Genomic DNA, 18,736 nt, shown 5'->3' with positions numbered 1-18,736 from the left:
GTACAAAGTATGATCTCTGACAGCAACAGAGTTGAATTTAATTAGAATACAGTTTGAGGAGACACAGGACAACCACATGTTCTGTGATTCACCAGAATGACTCAAAAGAGGTTATACTCAACACTAAAACTTTTTATTGCAAACAGTTGGGGAAAGGGTATGCATTGGTGCTGTGGTTTAAATGTTCCCATGAAAACTCACCAAGATTTAATCTCCATTGTAAGATATTAAGAATTAGAACTTTAAGAATATTAGGTCATGAGGGCTCTACCTTTATGAATGGATTAATGGTTTAGCTCATTTCAAAAGCAGATGTGTTATAAAAGGCAACTTGGTTCTTTCTCTTGTTTGCGCCTCTCTCCCAAGTGGTGTGGTGCATTGCCTTGGGACTCTGTAGAGAGCTTCCACCAACAAAAATACCCTCGCTAGATCTGGCCCCTTGACCCTGGACTTCCAAGGCTCCATAAGTGTAAGCTGAATAACCCTTTTCTTTCCTTTACATATTACCTGGTCTGTGTTCTTCAGCTATAGCACCAGAAAACAGATTAAGTACAACTGGGTACAATCCAGCAAGGTCATATACAGGCTTCTTATACAAGCTTTCTCTATAGTAGTGAAATAAAAATACAGTGTTCAGAATATCTCAGAGTGGGAAAAAGCTGAAGACCATTTGAATCTCAGCACACATGGCTTTTATGGAGGGCTGCTCAAGAAGGTATATCCTTCAATGCAACCAGCCACAGTAACCAAAGCTCAGAAGCCAGACACATGTCATCAATTTTGTTGTTTGTACAAAGCAATTCTGACAACCAGGTACACAGAGTACAATCCACTACTCTAGGTGTCAAAAAAATCAACCATTAACATAAAAACACCCCGAGGGTCACATTCCTACAGGTTGGCCAAGGATCAACCATGGTTCTAAGTTTCTCTTCCTTTGCAACCAGATATGCTGTTTTAACATTTTACTCAGAAATATATGAAAACCAGGAAAACGCTGCATATTAAGATGTGTTATGTATATGTACTAACTCTCCATGAGGAATTTAATCATTATGTGCTGCAAACATGTATCAATAACATGAGATAAAAATGGAAAGTAAACACAATTTTAAGAGTAATTGGAATGAAGAGTCACAAGAGAAATTAGACAAAAATTTGAAGGAAATGGTAATGAAAATACAGCATCAAAATCTATGAAATGCAATTAAATATAGTGCTTAGAAAGAAACTTAAAGCCTTAAATACCCACATTAAAAAAAACATAATAGCACCGGGATTTAGCTCAGTGGTGCTGCCGCCTACCTCGTAAGCACAAGATCCTGAGTTCGATCCCCAGTACCAAAAAAAGAAAAGAAAAAACACAATGCAAAACCAACAAGTATTACAGAAACTTTTTAAAAAATGTATAATTTAGAAATTATCCTTCATGTTGTCTCCAATTTTTTTTTCAGATAAAATGCCAAGACCAAAATATTTTAGAGATGCTTATATGGTGAAGCATTTGGTTTCTGTGAAAACTAAAACATCATAGAGTAAAGAGATCACAGGATCGATGAGCAGGAGGCAACCAAATATTTAAAGTACATCATTCTGAGTAGGCCCAAATATTATCATTATGTTCCTTCTCTACCACACTCAGGTGAGTATGTATGGAGGAGAAGCTTCAGAATTGATATGTGCCTTCCAGTTGTGTAAATAATACTTTCTAATGAGGGGCACTGGATAATATCCTTGGTCTGACAATGTGAGAAAAGCAATCCAGAGTAATTCTAATAGAAAGCTCTAACCTCCGTCCACCTACCAAACTGGGGTTCTCTTTATGCCCAGAGACAAGTACAAGGTTCAAGGAATATCTCAGAGCACACTTTACAATCGTGTCTTTGGCCAGTGAGAGTCCAACTATGCCACAAAAACACTCACAAAGCAGCACCATGATGGCTAACAGAGCTACATGTATGAAGTGTGATAAAAAATACAATTAATGTTTAAATTTTAAAATATATATATATTATAGTAAAAAATACATTACTATAAATCTCCTTCAGAATATCCCCCCTCACTTCAAACACACTCATCCCACCCTTCTTGCCACTTTCTGAAGCAGTTATGGAAGAACTCTTTCATAAGTATCCTTAGTTGCACTGTCATGGCTGCTTCAATGTCCTGAACTGATTCAAAAAGTTTACCTTTCATAGTCACTTAGACTTTGAAGACCCAGAAGTCACACAGCACCCAATCTGGTGAATAAGATGGACAAGAACACACCATGTGTTTAAGGGCCTGCCTTTCCTTTGCATGGAACCTGGCACCAGCATTCTCTGTGTTTTTCATTATACCTTGTAAAGACACTCAAGAAAAGGACTTCCAAAACTGCTTCAGAAAGTAGAAAGAACAATGGGATAAGTGTATTCAAAGCAAGGGGGAATATTTTGAGGAAGACTAATGGCAATGTGTCTTTTACTGTAATCATTTTTTGTTCTTTAAACACAGACCATGTTTTTTGATCAGCCCTTATACTACAACAGCAACTGTTAGGTTGGCTTGCCAAACTTCCATTAATTTGGCTGGTAAGGAGACAATTTATTACTTACACAGGCAGCAAAAGCAAAATCAACATGACATCAGTTTCCCAAGTCCCTAGTCCCCACATGATGACACCAAACTGAAGAGGCCAAATGACAGATGGCCCAATGGATGGGTCGTACTCCTATTGAATTCTCATCAATAAACCAAACCAAAGAAGTTTTCTTGATTTATACAGAAACCTGTAGCTGTATTGGAAAGTCCTACACTCAACTGAAACTGTGACAAGTGAAAAAGGGCCTTATGGCAGTTCCCCATTTGATAAGGATGAGACACTGCTTCACAGCAGCTCCTCATTACCTTCTTATTTTCCTTGCTCCAGCAATAATCAGACATTTTGCTAAGACTTGGGGCAGAATAGAGTCAAGCATTGCCCTGTAGCTTGTATGAAACCATGTAAGGTTGTCAAGGTGCTACTTAGTGAAACTGTTTTACACTGTACTGAATTTACTTGCTTCTCTGTGAACTGGAAGTAGTAGAATGATATTCAGTTTTAGATTTTGTAAAGCACTAAAAGGAGATACGGTGTTTCAGATGGGCCCTGCATTAGTTAAAAGAAAGTGATAATGGAGTAAGTGTATTGTGGAGTTTTAAATAGAATATCCTATCACCCTCTGTAAAGTCTAATGCAATTGGCCACTGCAAATGCAGGCACCCATGAAGCAGGGGACGCATTTGTGGGAAATATGCACCATGCACAGTGAAGAAGCTCCACAGGTGCCAACCACCTGACTCCCCTGACCATTTGCTCTTGGTCCCACAGTAGGATACTCTAAGGTCTGGTAATACTCCCTGAAATTAATGCTGTTGTTTCTGGTCAAATAGAGTGAGGTCAAATAAAATGTTATGGCTCTAAAGCAACCAGTTGTGTGTGATAATCAGAAACATATACTCAAGACACTGCTAGAAACTAGGGCTATAAAACAAGCCCGAGTCAGAGCTCTCTGAGCCTCTCTGGCTGGGGTGCCTTCAACAAAATGAGTTTGAATCACATTTCTTTAAATGCAGGTACAGAGAGGCAAATAATGGATGATCATATGGAAACTAAGATTCATCTATACCCAAAAGAAGGCCAGAGCACATTAACTTTTGGCTTTCAGCAATACTACATGAAGAGCTATGTTACATAATTTTGAATAAGAATAATGAAATATCCATTATAATGTTCTGTTTAATATGATTAAATGTAAAAAAAGGAATGCTTAAGATTTCTTTGCCAACATTATACAGAGACAGCATGACTGAGGGCTGTTTAGAGACCATTTATATATTGTTTTAGACTAATTGATCCCACCCAATGTGTGGTAAATGAAAAAAGAAGCAAAACCACATACCATTGTAGGAATGTAATGTAGTAATATAGTAACGTTACCATCAGTTGAAGTCCAATGACTATTGCACAGCCACATAAATTATGAATAGACCTAGAGAAATAGGTAAGAGTTAACTATGCAATGTTACTGGACAGGCCCTCTGTTGAGGACTGAAAGTAACAGGAAAAACAATTGGCAAAACAACTTGTAGCCTCTTATTCAGCTAGGAAAGAAATTGACAACGGGAAAAAATACACACAATCCTTGAGAGAGTTTTGAGGATGTGAAACCTCCACAAAAATTGAAAAGACTATAACAGACTTCCTGAATTAAGAGCTCTATAGATACCTGCACTTTGAGAGGCTGAGGCAGGAGGATCACAAGTTCAAGCCCAGCCTGGGCAACCTAGCAATTTAGCAAGACCCAGTCTTAAAGAAAAAAAAAAAAGCTTGGCGACATAGCTCAGGGCAAGGGCCCCAGGTTTAGTCCCCAGTATTGAAAAATAAATAAATACATGATTGATAGATAGATAGGAGCCACACGTGGACAATGGGAGATGCCAAACCTAGATGCAGCATAAGATCTCAAAGTAATTCACTAGGTCATGTGATTATTGTAGTTAATTAAGTGTCAAATAACAGAAGAAAAGTAAGATGATTTTAATCCAAAAACTTGCAATTTAGATTCAGAATGAGATCTGTATAAATGAAAATTTGAGTATTCTTTCATCTATTACACTTGATAAAAGAAAGTAATGAGGAAGAGGGCTTCCTCTCTTACCATTCCTACTTAGAGCAGCAAGGAAGAGCAGAGGTTAAGTGGAAAGAAAAGAAAGGCAGAAACTCTGTTGGAGGGGATGATACAGATTACCTTTAGCCCCTTAACTCTAGGACCAGGACTGTGATTTTTCCAAAGGATTGGCTAAGGTAATCCCATGTGGCTAGATTCCTACTTATACACAGGTTACTTATTACCCAGAGGTCTGACTACAGAGCCTTCTTCCCATTTGGCAATATGGGAAACGTGGGGAAAGGAGAGTAGATATATAGATGGAGCCATAAAGAGAAGGAGAAGTTCCGTTTTAGGTGCTTTAATTTAAGGTAGGCAGTCTTGTATATAATTTGAGAAAAATTTCTCACAGAACACAGATGTGGGAATTTTCTCCAAGATTGTTTTTTGTTTGTTTGTTTGTTTGTTTGTTTTGGTACCGGGGATCGAACTCGGGTCTTTGCGCTTGTAAGGCAGGTGGCAGAACCACTGAGCTAAATCCCTAGCCTGAGATGGAATTTTCTGTGTGAGCAATGAATGTGAAGTCATGAACTAATGGCATTATTCAGACAAAGAGCAAAAATCAAAAAAGGTGTTCTGGTTACAAAGTGAGAGGTCAATTAAGATGAAGCAGGTAAACAAAAGCCTTCTTTTAGAAGTAGAGTTCATCATATGATATCAAGTATACTCTGAGGGATCCAAAAGGAAAAATATCCATAAAAAACATCTTTTTTTTTTACCAGAAGATGAGATCTATGACTCAAATATTTATATTCAATAATTACTATCTGTTTTAATACAATGGTACAGTGGGTACTATCATTAATTCAATAATATTCAAGTAATCTCGTCAATCCAGCATATATTTTTGAACACCTATCATATATCTGCCACTGTGATAAACACAGGGAGATTATCCTTATAACTAATTGACATATTCTTATTTCTTCATTTAAGACAGAGTTAGCACTACTATACTAGACCATAATGTTGGATGCTTTAAATGCATGCACAAGTGTTCAATGTACATTTTCTTTTCCTAAACATATAGTTTTATTATGTGCTCATGTTGTGAAATAGAATGAAAAGAGACAGACCAAAAACATGCTTCATGCATTGAGGCCTCTCAAGAAAAATTCCAACTTTTAAGTGTCAGAGAAACCCGGACTGGAATTACAGTTCTACCATATACAAGTAAAGTAAACTTGGGCACTTAACTCTTTGAACTGGAGTGTCTTCACCATAAAGTGGGTATAAATGGCATATATACAAGGTAAGAAAAAATAATGAAAATAAAATATCTCAGACAATGTATAGGGATTATTGTCCTTACCTTTGTTGTTGTAATTATTATTACAAGGCAGAGAATCCATATGGCTAGGAGTTGCTTAAGAAATAAGGAGAAAAAACATTTGAGCATTCTTTTCAATATTGAACTGTCACTGCACTCCTGTAGAGGACAGAGCTGTCAAGAGTGAGTTTGCATCCCAGAAGAAAAAAGAACATCCCATTCTAATCAGAATTTCCTCCAGACCCCTTCCTGGTCTACTAAGGACTGTGATATCACATTCCTTTGGTCAAGTGGAGGAAAGGGAAATAGGAGTAGGGTTCACCCATTCTAGTGGCAAGAATTCCAGGGATAGCATCCTGATTCCTGGTACCAGGATAACACTGGGGAGAGATCAAGTAGGCCAAGACAATATAGACCTCTGGTTTATGAAGCTGAGATTTTGTCAGAGAACTAGCTCCAAATGAAAAGGTTGAAGAATGAAATACAAATAAGGAACACAAATAGAAAAACAATATCAGAAATATTAGGCACATATAGTTCAGAAGGTTTAGGTACATACAACCTTTGGCAGAATGAACAATTTGGGGTGTATGGGGCTTTCCAAAACCACTGGGAATGGTACTGCCTACAAGTGAGAGGTTTTCACTATCTGTGCTTGGACAGATTTGGATTAAGAACAGGCAATAAATTGACTAGGGGAGGCCAGTTAAAGATACGACGATATAGTGTTAGAACAACAGTAACTAATCCTGAACTAGAACAATAATTGGAATGGAGTACTCAAAATTTGGCAAAGGTCAATTCTATAAACTGGGTGAACATTCATAATAATATAATGAAACACAAAGAAAATACTACTAATAAATAAGACTATCATTTGTATTTTAAAATAAAGTTTAAAATTTAAAGAGCAGGTATTTATAGTACTGTTCATATATAATGTAACAAAAGCATTTGTATTTTCAAATTGCTTGTGAATCTAAAGAAAGACATTTCTCTTTTTTTTTACTTCTATGACAAGATTTTCTTGATAAAACAAGAGAAAAATGAGTGAAATACTGAAGCAGGATAAAATTAGATATGAAAGTAAATATATCCTTGCCAAAATAATTATTCTGGTCCCATAAGCAATACTAATATCAGAAAAGAAATTTGAAATACAGTCTATTAATTTTTTGCAGCGACAGTAAATTTTAAAACTGGGCTTTTGTTTCTAACTTTTAGTGCTTTCTCCCTAAAGCAACATGAGTGGATTACTGTGGCAAATTACTCATATAGTTTTTTTTTAAACAAAGTCAAAATGCATTACATTAGAAACCAAACCACAAAGAACAGACACATTAGAGATAAATTGGAGGAGACTCACAAAACACAGAGTACTTTGCATAAGAAGGCTTTGTCACTGAAAAAGGAGGCGTTTATTTAACTGGGACTCCAAAAACTAACACACATCTTCAAAGACATAGTTTTGAAGGGAGAAATAGAACACAGGAAACTTATTCTAAGTCAAAGATTTAAAGCATAACACATTTCTCTAACGATATCCTAGGTTCTAAATTCTGAGGCACTGAAAATTGTGTCTGAGTTCAAATTGTTATTTCAATTCTGATCCATTTAATCGCCAAGCATTTTAAGAAGATAAATGTTATTAAAAATTTATCACCAGTATTTGAAGAAGCTTGACAATAACTATACCAATTATTACCACACAATAATGGAGAAAGCAAAGCAACTATGAGCATGTTTAAGAGCTGTGATTACCCCAGCCTGTGGCTCTTTGATTCTCAATTCATTATGCCCAATAATATTCTTAAGAAGCATTTATGTTTCTAAATTACAAAGGATAAAGCTAGCAAACACACTTATTACACTCCAAAGGTATTCAGTAAATGCTGAAATAGAGTTTAACATATATAAATTCACTTTTTTAGGGGATTCTACAAGTCAACTTGCAATGCCAGTGTTATTTCTAATGTCTTCCAGGTTTTCAGGACTACAAAGTCATTTTCCTATTGAATGTAGGAGAGATGTTGCAATAAAATGAGACTGTCTTCAAAACCCTGAATGGGAAACAGAATCAAAACAAGACTAGGAGCTAATATTTTCCCTAAACTCCCTAAAACAAAGCTTTATGTCTTGCCTGTGACTACAACGCATCTGCAAGTGAACATCCACCCACACAGTTGCACAGAATTGCACCAATGTTTCCTTTTCAGCTTTCCCTTACTTTATTTTGTTTTTGGTTTGGTTGGTTTTGTTTTATTTTGGTTTTTTGTTTTGTTTTTTTGAGACAGGCTCTTGCTATGTAGCCCAGGCTGGCCTTGAACTCATGGAGATCCTCCTGTCTCAGCCTCCCGAGTTTTGACATTACAAGTTTTCACTTCTTGAACCACCATGCCCACCTTCCCTTACTTTAAAATAACCCATACCAAATAAAGTTGGCAAAACCTTATCTACAATTAAAAATGCAAAGTGTGAAAATTTCCAGAACTACTCTTTTACTCAACTATCCAATTTACTAATACAATAACAATATTTATTTTAATATGAAATAATGTATTTCCATCTAGCTTCCAATCCTGGAAACAAAATACTTGATGAACAACTAAAGAACTGACTCCCACTTCTTTTCTTCTCCACGTGAAAAATCTATACTCAGATTCACAGCATGTTAAGCATTTGAAAGTGGAATGAACTAAGGCCTTATTATTACTCCAAACATTGTCTGTGGAAGACCATTATTAGTATTACATGGAAACTTGTTACAAAGGGAGAATCTTAGAACCCACCCCAAACCGCCTGAGTCAGAATCTACATTTTCACAAGACCTCAAGGAGACTCATGTGCACAGCAATGTCTGACAAGCATCCAATCCAACTAGTGGATATATCCATAAAAGTAATATTGAGCAAAATGAATATGTGTGTATGTACGTTTCCATTTATACTAAGTTGAAAGCAGATAAAATTAACAAATATTTAGAAATAATACTGTGGTGAAAGTCTGAAAAAAACCCAAAAAACAAAGAGGACTTCCAATTACGGTAGAGTCTAGTCATGTGTGTGTGTGTGTGTGTGTGTGTGTTGTGTGTTGTATGTATGAACCATAACAATGATATAAAATGAGAGATAGAAATTATGAATAATTTATTACAAGGTACTTGCGTGGCCTATAGGTAGTGCAATTCTTTTTTTTTTTTGGTACTGGGAATCGAACTCGGGTCCTTGCGCTTGCGAACCTATAGGTAGTATGGTGTTGTATGAAAATGAACTTTACATTGTTATAAATGTGCACTGCAAACCACAGGTCAGCTATTTTTATTTTAAAAAAACACAATTGATTTACCAAAAATGATGAGAAAATCCAATCATATTATGTTAGTTTTTCATCACTATAGCAAATACCTGAGATAATCACCATAGTGAGAGAAAACACTTATTTTGGCTTACAGTTTTGGAGATTTTAGTCTATGATCAGCTGGCCCCATTGCTTTTGGGCCTCTGGCAAGGCAGTATATCAGGGTGGAAGCACACAGTGGAGCAAAGCGCCCCATCTCATGACTTGGAAGTGAAAGGGACAGAGTCCCATTATCCTCTTCATGGGCACATTCCTCATGATCTAAATAACCCCCACTAAAGCCCATCTCTTAAAGGTCCACCATCTTCCAACAGGACACCACGGTAGGGACCAAGCCTTTACCATATGAGCATTTTGGGACACTTATTCAAACCACAGTGCATATAAAATATTCTAGTAAAACCACAAAAGGCAGAAAAAGTGTGGAAGTCAGAAACAGGAACAATGAATAAGGGAAACACACAGAAAACTATAACAGGTACAATACATATCCAAGTAAGTAAATGATTGTTTTAAATGTCCACTATCTATGCAACAATTAAAAGATTGCCAGAAACGATTTAAAAACAAAACATAATTATATGTTGTCTAGAAACCCACCTTAACTATAAAGGCACATAATATTACAATTAAAGACTTGGGGAAAGATAAAGCATGCTAATGCTAATTAAAAAAACAAGAAGATTAGTTATATTCATTTCTGTTAGAGCCTTCAAAACAATGAAAATTACCATAGATAAAAAGACACTGCATTATGGTAAAGGACATAATAATCTTTAATGTGTATGCATCTAATAGCAGTGTCAAAATACATGAGGCAAAAACTGGTAGAACTGCAAGGAAAAGCAGATACAAATCCACTATGATAACTGGAACTTAAACATTCCTCTAGAAGAAATGGTCAGACACAGCAGGAAACAAATCAGTGAAGACACAACTGAGCTCAAAAGCATCTTCAAGACTAACTGGATATTATTGACAGTTAAGTTACTTCATGCAACAGCAGATTATATATTCTTCTGAAGCACATGAGGAACATTTACCAAGACAGATAACATTCTGGGACATAAGACACATCACCTTAACATACTTAAAAGAATGGAAGTCAGGCATTGTCTGCTCCCAGATCATGATGGATTTAAACTAGAATCAATTATTGAAAGTTGGCTAGAATTTTTCAAGTATGTGGAAATTAAAAACAAGATACTTAACGTGGGTCAAAGATGAAGTCTCAAAAGAAATTTAAAAATATTTTGACCTAAATAAAAAAAATTATCAAAATTTGTGGAATGCAGCAAAAGTAGTACTTAAAGGGAAATTTACAGCTTGAATGCTATAAATCCATTCATCATGCAAAATCACTAAAATCTATGAAGCAAGCATTACTCTCAAACCAAAACCAGACAAAGAAATTACTAGAAAAGTATACACCAATATGAACATAAATCAAAAATTTGCAACAAAATATTAGCAATTGAATCCACCAAAATACAAAAAGAACTATACAGACTTACATGGCATTTTTAACAAGGTAAAAGTACAGAAACAGTGGAAGAATCAGTGATTTCCAGAGGGTAGAGGGAGGAAGGGATGAACAGATAGAGAACAGAGGATTTTTAAGGCAGTGAAACTATTTTGTATGGTACTACAATAGTGGATACAAATCATTATACAGTTTTCCAAACCCATAGTGTTCAACAACAAGAGTAAACCCCAATGTAAACAATGAACTGATAATGATGTGTCAATGTAGGTGTATCAAGTATAACAAATGTACCACTGTGGCACAAAATATCTTGATGGAGCCAGAAGTTATTTGTGTGTGAGAAGGGGGAGTGTATGAGAACTCTACTTTCTGTGTAATCTTCCTGTTAGTCTAAAACTGCCATAGAATAAATTTTATTAGTTTTTAAAAAGAAATTACCTCTTCCCTTCACTTACAAAGATTTGATTCATTCCTAGAGTTTCCTATGAATGCTATCTGAATATAAAATAATCATCTCAAACTCAACATGGCCAATACTCAATTCTTGATTTCAGAAATCTCCACTAACAATCTTCCAGATTTTGTTAAATGACTACTCCATTCTCTCAGTTGCTTAGTTGAAAATCCTTGGCAGCATCCTGAACTATCTTCTGTTATATTCCACTTCTAAATCACCAGGAAATCTAATCACTAATCCTTACCTCCAGCATTATACTACCTCAATCCAAGCCTCCATACCCTCTCTTTTAATTGGTCTCTCTGGGCCAGGGGTTTAGCTCAGTGGTTCCGCTGCCTGCCTCGCAAGCGCAAGGTCCCGAGTTCGATCTCTGATACCAAAAAATAAAAAAATTAATTAATTGGTCTCTCTTCTGTACTTGCAGTCCACTCTCCACACAACACCCAGATATATCATATATCGGAGGGTGATCAATCCTCCAACTGCCTAGAAAGGGGGACAGAGAGGGCTAAAGAAAGACAGTAGAGACTTGTGTAATTTCACAGTATATGGGGGGCCAGGAGGTCAGTGCCTCAGAGCAGACAAAGACACTCAGAGCTTGCTGCTATTTATTGGGTTCATAGGGAGTATCATGGTGATAATCCTATGTTGATGAGGCTCTTATGCTGAAGAGGATCTTAGGTTGATGAGGAGGTTATGTTGATTAGGATTATGTTGATTAGTTGAGAGGAGGTGAGATGAGCAAAATGTTCTTAGAACAGTAGGTGGGATGGGTTAAGTTGATAAGGAATTTGTCCCTCCACAGATGAAAACTTTCTCTTTTTATATTACTACTCAGGTTCTCAAAGAACAAGAATGCCTTCAGCTGACGTAATCTTGCCCTTGAGCCTCCCAGTGTCATTGAGACCTCAGCTGTGACCAGAGGCAAAAAAGGAGATATGTTTCTGAATGCCATGGTCAACCAACAGGCAAGAAGATTAGGCCTCAGGCAGCCCTAATCATAATTTAATTGTAAAATGATTTTTTTCGACAAAATTATGTAGAATGGCTCCGGACACAGATAGATCTGTGTAAGATGGAAACCAGGAAGGACTACTCCTCTTTAAAGCTGCTAAGGCTATACTTCTCACCTCTCAGTGTCTTCCCAAAGTAAGTACAATAGCTCTACTGGATTTTCCCACCTTCCCACACTCCTTGTTCCCCTGACACTGTGCCTTATTATACACCCATGTTACTGTAGTCACAAGGATCATTTTGCTACTCCTAGAAAATAGTCTCAAAAAGGTCCTACTTCACTACCTTTGCACTTGCTCTTCTACATAACTAGAAACTCTTCCTCCTGTAAATAAATGATCTCATGTCCTGTAGGTCTGTGTTGACAGTGAAGTCTTCTCTGAACCCCACTGCCAAACATGCCCCACTCACTCACAGATGAATACTTGTACATGTTCCCCTAGTCATATTCCCTGCTTTGTATTTGTCCAAAAAGATATACTATATGACTTAATATATTTGTACAATATGTATGAATGAGTGTGCATGTGTGTGTGTGTGTGTGTGTGTGTGTGTAGACATGCATCACCTAACAGTGGGGGTACATTTTGAGAAATGCATCTCTAGTCAATTTTGTCACTAGGTATGCATAATAGAGTGTACTTACAGAAACTCAACAGGGCCTCTTGATACACTCAAGAATACAGTAAGCACAAGATGGATGAGGCTGCTGCCAGAGTAACCCAGCATACTATTTTGCAGTAAATTTTTTTCTAAGTTAAAGTAGTATATTCTAAAATAATGATTAAAATTATATCATAGTAAATACAATAAATCTGTAACATTGTCGTGTATTATTATCAAGTGCTAGGTAATATGTATTACTGTATGTGTTGCCCTTTTACACAACTGGCAGTGAAGTAGGTTTGTTTACACCACCATAATCACAAACATTTGTATAATGCATTGTGCCACTATGTTACCATACTTAGCACATCACTAGGTAACAGGAACTTTTCAGCTCCATTAAAATCTTATGGAATCACTGTCATGTATTTGGTCCATCATTGCACAAAACATCATTATGTGGTACACGACTGTATACAAATGATTATATGTATGTATCTTATAATTGTTCATTTTATGCTTTCCTCAAATAAAATGTAAGCTGTTGATGGCAAAAATTTCCAAAAAAGTACAACTGCTTTATTCAATGTTGGAGTCTCACTGCTTACAAAATTTCCTGGCAATTGATAGGCACACAAATATGAGTTAACTAATTGAATAAAAACATTTAAAAACTTACAATATGGCAGTTTGGCATCAAAGTCTGGGAAACAGCACTAAAACACAGCGTGTCTACACTTAACTTTTAAAAAGTCTTGTAAATACAAAAGGATGTAGAAAAATTCAGTTATGCAACTATTTGGAGTAAGTAGAATAGCTGAAATGACTAATTTTTTACTAGCATTATTAGACTTGAAAAAATCCATTCTAATTAAAGTTCAGAGACTACTTAAATTCCACCAAAGAACAGTAGTGTCCAAACAAACCTCGCCTGAAGAGATTTCCTTCAACTTTACTTACTTCTACCTTTAGATTTTTTTCCCACATTCTTTTCTTTTCTCTTGGGGCCCCTAATTGCACTCTGCCCTGCTTTTCTTCTCCAGTATTCTATTGCACAGATTACGCCCTCCCAGCATTAATTATACCTTCAATCACTCCCCTTCTCTACCAGGATTTTCACCTCTCAGGCACTCCCACTGTATTGATTTCTTAAAATCTTCAAACTTCAGCCTTTTTTCCCCTTGTCTTTTGACCAACAATTTATCAATAAAAGTAGTTGATTTTAATTACCTTCATATCCTGACCACCACTGCTCAAAGAAATATTTCTTAATCAGTGTTCATGTAAAAATCTCCTGGAACTTTTTCATGTCCAGATTACACACTCTGAAATTCTGATTTGATGGGTTTCTGTTGGAGAAGGGGGACTAAATATAAGTATATTGGTTTAACCAGATCCCTAAGAGAGTCTAACACTAGATTAAGAACCATTACTTCAATTACTTGAAGCTTTTTCTGGTCATAATGATAATACTCTACCAAATGAGAAACATAATTAAATCAGCCCTCTGCACTTGACACATATCAAAAACAAAAAGAAAATCTCCTGGTCATCAAATCTAAGTGTCTTCTCTCACACTTTAAAGGATATGACACTACCAGCTTTAAGTATACTCTGCCCTTAAATTCACAATTAGAGGAAAAAACAGAAATTTGAGGAGGAAGTCTAGGTGAGGAAAGTTCTAAGAATAAATATATAATTATAATGGATTGATTTGGAATATTTTTTCAAAAAGTAGGTTTACAGATCACAGAAGATGCAGTACTTTAAAAAAATTTTCATGGACTCTTCTTCCTATATAAGTCTAAAATTTTATTTGTAAATGTCAAGTACTAACTTGAACTGTTTGGGAGGATGATAGTTAATGTTGTTTAAAAATGTTACCTGGACATTTAGGTGGATAGGGAAAAATTATGTGAGGGAAGAAAAATAGAGGTTACTAATAACCACGACAGGCTCACTGCAGTTACAGAAACCTGGAATAAATAGTAGTCAATTCGGACTCATTTTTAGACTAAAGAATCAATTCCCTCCTTTTACAAAGTGAGTCATCATTTGTTCACGAGATTCTCTCCAATGGTAAGTCCATTGAGGAGATGAAAACTGGGGGTGGGGGTAGTGAGACTGGGTGAATCTGGTGAGGCACAGTTGGAAGTTAATTCCTTTCATAAGCCAGAGGTAAGTGGAAGACCAGTGAAACTGGTGAAGTTAAACAACAAAATGGCAGAAATGGTCAGAGCAAGCCTATCAGGAAATACTACAACCCTAAGAAACCCATTAGCTGAAGGCTCAAACAACCTTAAGATTTAAAAGGAATACAACTAATTAAGTTACATCTCCCTTTAGTTATATTAGCCTTCAGAGAATAGCATCTGGCAAAGTGGATTTATTTGTAGTAGCTCCTAAATTAAGCAGTATCCTATTTGTCTTTTTACAAATGGTTAATTTTCTGTTGTGTGTTGAATTTTCCCTTTATCTGCAAAGTTTTTGCATCTCTTTTATAAGGATAAACTATGGCAAATACACAGGAATGTAGTTCTGTACTTACTCCTTATCCATATCCAAATAACGTAGCTCAAAAAATAAATACAATTTCAGCATTCTGAATTTCGTCTATTATTTCATGAACTTTATGCAAAATGAATGATTATCTTTCTAACAGCATTTAACATCTAACTCTAATCACATGCAAGGTAGCCTTGGGTACTGGGGTAACACAAAAGACAGATTCCAGTAGCAAGAAAGAGACAAAGCCAATGGTATTAATTTAATAGAAAAAAGGATGATTAATTTGGAGTTGTCAAATTTTTCCGAGATTTTAACTAGGCTGAATCTGGAAGGATGCATAGGAGTTCAACAGGCAGTGGAAGAGGGACATTCACCCCTAAAACCCCCTTCCCACATTTGGTAATGTTATCACCATAAGCCTTAAAAATAACAGCAAAGAAAACAAATAAAAAAAGAGTAAAATAACAATAAAACAAGAATAAATTCTATTCACTTCATACTTGAAGTGGAGCAATCATATGTTTAACTATACTTCAGATCTGAAAGTAAATGTTTATAAAGCAGAATTCACAATCAAGGGAAAGGGGTGGAGGAAGAAGTTCAGTTTGTTTCGCTGTATTAACTTAAATGAGTAAAAATATCAACATCTATGCTTAGTAAGATATAGATCACGTTTTAGAAAGAAGTCTAAATTGAAAATGAAAGCCTATGGATCCTTATTCAATATCACAATTATTTGCTCTAGTGTTTTATATCACTAATGTCATTTTCAAACTTTCTACAGTGACCTTGCCTAAGACCATGGCAGCATTCCCCCAGTAAGACACTCTTTTTTAAAAAATTCTTTTATTGGTACATTTTAGGTATATAATACATTTACATTTATCATCGGGTGCTTGTACCTGTACATGATGTATCTTGGTTCTTATTTTTTCCCCATTACCTGTCCTCCCTTCACCCCCTCCTCCCGTCCCTATTTACATAGATTTCGTTTCCATTTTTTTTCTTTTCTCATAACTTTTCCTTTCCCTTCTTTCCTTTCCCCTTCCCCTCCCACCACCCCTATGCCTTTGGACCTTTTAATATTTCAAATTATCAATTATTCGTTTTAATAATTTTAATCCTTATTTACACTTTCAGTTTCTCACACTAGAGATACTATTCGTTTGGTATTTACACATGTGTGTCCTATTTATTTCACTTAAGAGTATGGCCTCAATGTGCATCCATTTAGCTATAAACAGTACTCTAACCAACTTTCCACTTACCCTGAGCTGTTCACCTTCGCATCCCTCAAAGTCTGGCTTTATGTGACTACCAAAGGGGAATAATTTAGCTCTAAGTTGTGTCATTTCACCTCTTCACGCTTTTATTCAATTATTTCTCCTCAAATTCTATTAGTTTCGCTTTTTCTAAGGAACTAGTAGGAACTGTATGAGTACAAGCATAAAACCAATAGCTGCAGCCAGAGCCTCCCCCCAGCACACACACAAATATCCCTCTCTGGGCTGTTCCATCACTGATGAAAAGCAGCAGACCAGGAAGAAGGAAAAAGCTGCAGCAGGAAGGTTGTTCCTTTCCTTTCACTCCCTCACACCACCTCCCCCCTCCCGCGCGCGCCAGGTCCTCAGTCCCGCAGGGCCACATCAGGATTTCACAACCACACCACCACACACACACACACACACACACACACACACACACACACACACACGCTGCCACCCGCCACAGTCTACAAAACAGTCACAGCCTTTGTTAAAATGTCCACGAGCACAATAGACCAGAAGAGAGACACATTCCCGGGGGCCGGGTAAAGGAAAGTCACACAAACGCCACGCCCTCCTTGGCACTAACCCAGGCCTACAGCCCATCTCCACTAAATCCTCTCCCGACGTCGTGATGTTCCTGGCGACTCTGCAAGCCCGGGACATTGCTCAGGGGCAGGAAGCTGGGGGACTGAACTTGGGGCTGGGAGACCTTCCAGACCCCTTGGCTAGCCTCCCAGTCGTGCCGAGCCCGGGTGCAGACTTCCAGCCTTCGGAACTCCTTCCTTCCTTCCCTCATACACACTCTTGCTGACTCCCGCCACCACGCACTCTTCTCCGCACGCTGCCCAAGCGGGACATCCTCAGGCAGTGTCCCCCACCAGTGCTGCAGCACGCCTAGTCAGTTTCTCCTCACCAGATGGAAGGCACCCACACACGTCCCGATTCTCCGGGGATGCTCAGCCCGGACCACGTTCCCCCAGTCAGCGCCGCGTTGCTGCCACACTTACCACGGGTCCCACTACCGCTATTCCACGCTCTGAGAGCTCCACACGGCGCCTGCGCGTTCCCACTCCGGCCGAGTTTAGCGGGAGCCGGGAGGCTGGAGCCGCCTGGAAGGGAGGAAGGGAAGTAGGAAGCCAGAGGTTGCGCTGGGGCGGGGTTAGGAAAGAAGGGGCAGGGATAGGAGAAGTAAGAAAGGAGGGGCGGGGCCAGGCAGGGTGGGAAAGGGAAGAGTGGAGTCCGCCGCCTCCACTACCTCTGCAGGGAACACCAAGTGCCTGTGCACCTGGCTGGAACTCTCCGCTCTTGATGCCTATTTATAACACTGACAGGAAAGTCCAGGAGGCCCCTCGGTATACTCCCGCGCTCACCCTCGAGCAAACTTAGTTTGGCAAGGGGCTAAGCAGTCAAGTCAGCCCTTGGGCCACCACACCTCGCCCTCATGCCACAGAGTGCTCACCAGCCTTTCCCCCTTTCAGCACACATTGTACCTGTCTCAACACACATTATTTTTTCCTTTGTCATTTCTCATCGCGCGTAGTACTCATCCCTTGTGTGGTGGTGTGTGTGTGTGTGCGTAGTGGCAGGGGGGAATTTCTCATTCACAGCACTGGTGCAGGTCAGTGTCCCAGCCCCAACCATAACTGCTGAATAGCCAACCACTGCCCACTTTCACATCTCAGGGAATTGCCCTTTCCCTGACGACAGACTCTTGCCGCTGTGTGTGGATAATTCTGGGGGACAAGAAGCTGCTATCTCTTAAAAAGTGCTGAAGAAACCTACTCGAATACCTTGAAAAAAAAGAACACAGGTTGTCAAATGTCATCTTTCACTGTTTTTTGACTCAAAATTCTAAAAGAGCCTCTTAGAAACAGACTATAAGGCATTGCTGTATGTATAGACTTTAACCTAATGGCGGAAGATTTTCTGGCATTTAGTATTTTAACATTATTCCGTGCTGCATGCCTGTTTAGTTTTAAGTTCTATACTTCTCTGTTTACACTCTGGTCAGCTGTGGCATGGTATCTCACATGCCTTCAGATCAGCTATTAAAATAAACACACATCTCACTGCATCCAAAGT

General features: G+C 37.8%; 1 protein-coding gene across 4 annotated transcripts in view; it reads right to left on the bottom strand.

The window, feature by feature from the left end:
* Positions 1-17,819, bottom strand: part of Prrg1 (proline rich and Gla domain 1) — a 102,102-nt gene extending 84,283 nt beyond the window's left edge. For 2 of the 4 annotated variants that reach the window (XM_087189870.1, XM_021262582.2), the window contains exon 1: positions 17,662-17,786. The gene's annotated coding sequence lies outside the window, so the exon portion shown is untranslated. Of the gene's footprint in view, positions 1-17,567 lie in introns of all 4 variants that reach the window. The other 2 variants (XM_013074014.3, XM_013074015.3) reach the window with 2 other exon arrangements.
* Positions 17,820-18,736: the final 917 nt, after the last annotated feature.

The sequence above is a fragment of the Heterocephalus glaber genome, unplaced genomic scaffold (genome assembly GCF_053883595.1).
Source record: "Heterocephalus glaber isolate CG9 unplaced genomic scaffold, H.glaber_assembly_v1.0 deba00001547, whole genome shotgun sequence".
In the NCBI taxonomy this organism is placed as follows: domain Eukaryota; kingdom Metazoa; phylum Chordata; class Mammalia; order Rodentia; family Bathyergidae; genus Heterocephalus; species Heterocephalus glaber.
Note: the sequence above shows the minus strand (reverse complement) of the source record. Positions and strands in the feature narration are given on the sequence as shown.